This window comes from Octopus bimaculoides, chromosome 2 (genome assembly GCF_001194135.2).
Source record: "Octopus bimaculoides isolate UCB-OBI-ISO-001 chromosome 2, ASM119413v2, whole genome shotgun sequence".
Taxonomy (NCBI): Eukaryota; Metazoa; Mollusca; class Cephalopoda; order Octopoda; family Octopodidae; genus Octopus; species Octopus bimaculoides.
In genome coordinates, this window is record NC_068982.1 from 118,422,752 (window position 1) to 118,423,344 (window position 593).

Here is a 593-nt window from a genome sequence, read left to right on the forward strand (position 1 = left end):
TTTTTTTTTTTTTTTTTGATATTCCAATAGATTTATATATTTGGTATCCCCTTTTGAGGGTAGATAAAGAAAAATTTCTGAGTATACATAGCAGTAAAAAAAAAAAAGAGTTGATATATTGTCTAGAATGAAAAGAAAGTAAAATTAATACGACATACTTGTAGAACTATCCAACTGGTTAATTAACCTCACAACAATTGCAGGACAGAAATTATATATATATATATATATATACATACATACATACATACACACACATACATATATATATATATGCTTATATTCATACATTAATCCAAAATATAACCACTGGCCTGGCGTATATTTTACTTATGATTTCACAAGTCCGTACTATAATCTGGCCCAATCGTCGTGATTTCCATCTTCAATATACAATTAATGATTATCAGCATTAACATTATACATATACATACATACCTACCTACCTACCTACCTATCTACCTACCTACCTGTCTACCTACCTACCTGCCTACCTTCCTAGCTGTCTACATACATACGTACGTACATACAAAATTGTTGGTTTTGTATCTACATGCATAAAGAAATACGTACATCTCTCTCTCTCTCTCTCT

General features: G+C 30.2%; 1 protein-coding gene across 1 annotated transcript in view; it reads left to right on the plus strand.

The window, feature by feature from the left end:
• The window catches only part of LOC106876909 (carbonic anhydrase-related protein 10-like), a 1,215,161-nt gene that overhangs the window by 2,238 nt on the left and 1,212,330 nt on the right, over nt 1-593 (plus strand). The gene's annotated exons all lie outside the window — the stretch shown is intronic.